The sequence below is a fragment of the Lygodium microphyllum genome, chromosome 14 (assembly GCF_053477565.2).
Source record: "Lygodium microphyllum isolate KBCC chromosome 14, Lygodium_microphyllum_v1.1.10, whole genome shotgun sequence".
NCBI lineage: Eukaryota > Viridiplantae > Streptophyta > Polypodiopsida > Schizaeales > Lygodiaceae > Lygodium > Lygodium microphyllum.
The window spans coordinates 82,495,616-82,496,621 of record NC_141148.1 but is presented as its reverse complement, the minus strand read 5'-3'; positions in this window follow the sequence as shown (position 1 = coordinate 82,496,621).

Here is a 1,006-nt window from a genome sequence, read left to right as displayed (position 1 = left end):
GGGTGACTTCCTAACAGATGTTCTCACATACATCACGCAAGTGGGGATTCGACCCTTTGATCTGGACCACGAAGCTCACTTAGAATACAACCCCCAGTTCTATGATTGGCTGCTTCACAAGTAACTCCTACACCACCATGCCGAACGCCCTTGCCCTTCTGACCCTAAATCCTAGGAAGGATTCTTCTCAAGTTGGAAGGGGAGGGGGTAAGGTGAATCAAATCAAAATTAGTGAAACACATAAACATATATTATGAAAAATGGATGGGGTAGGAAAAAGGGCATGAAAACTTTGAAGTAAAGGGCAAAAAGTCAAAGTCTGAAAAGAAAAATCTACATTGGTTCTTAATGAATTCATTCAAAAAGCATAGAGTTTTTCTTTTTGAGCTCAGCAAATTACTATGTGGAAAGCACTAATGAAAATTACGGTTTATGATAGGAACATAAAATGTCACAACAAGACCGTGCCACTGACTCCCATTCATGGAGGAGGAAAGAGCGCAGTATGGCATATCCCTAGAAAATCGCGCCTACAATCAACTGAAGTTTTGGACCATCCGGAACATCGAAGAAGTAGTGTCGAAGGATGAAGCAGCCAAGAGAGTTGTCGAGCAGTGCAACCTCACTAAGTACCTGGAGAAATTTGTGCAAGAGCCTGACCACACGGAGTGTGTGGAGTTTCTCAGGACATACGACCCCAACCAAGAGTGTGGTGACGGTGGGAAGGGGGAGAAAATGCTAAACAGGTATATGTGCACTTGAACCCAGCCTTGGTGGAGAAGGCGTTGGGATTGGAACCGAAGATAAAGAAAAAATAGAAAAGGAATGTCTACACCATGCTGAAAATGAAAAGAGAAGAGGTGCTAACCAATAATGGTATCAGTATCCATGACATCCCTGATGCTGAAGCCAGGCTACAGGCAAAGCTAGTGCACACTATCTTCTCCAGCCAGCGCTACAATGCCTTAATGCATCGAATCAATGTGCCTGTCTTGGAGAATATAGT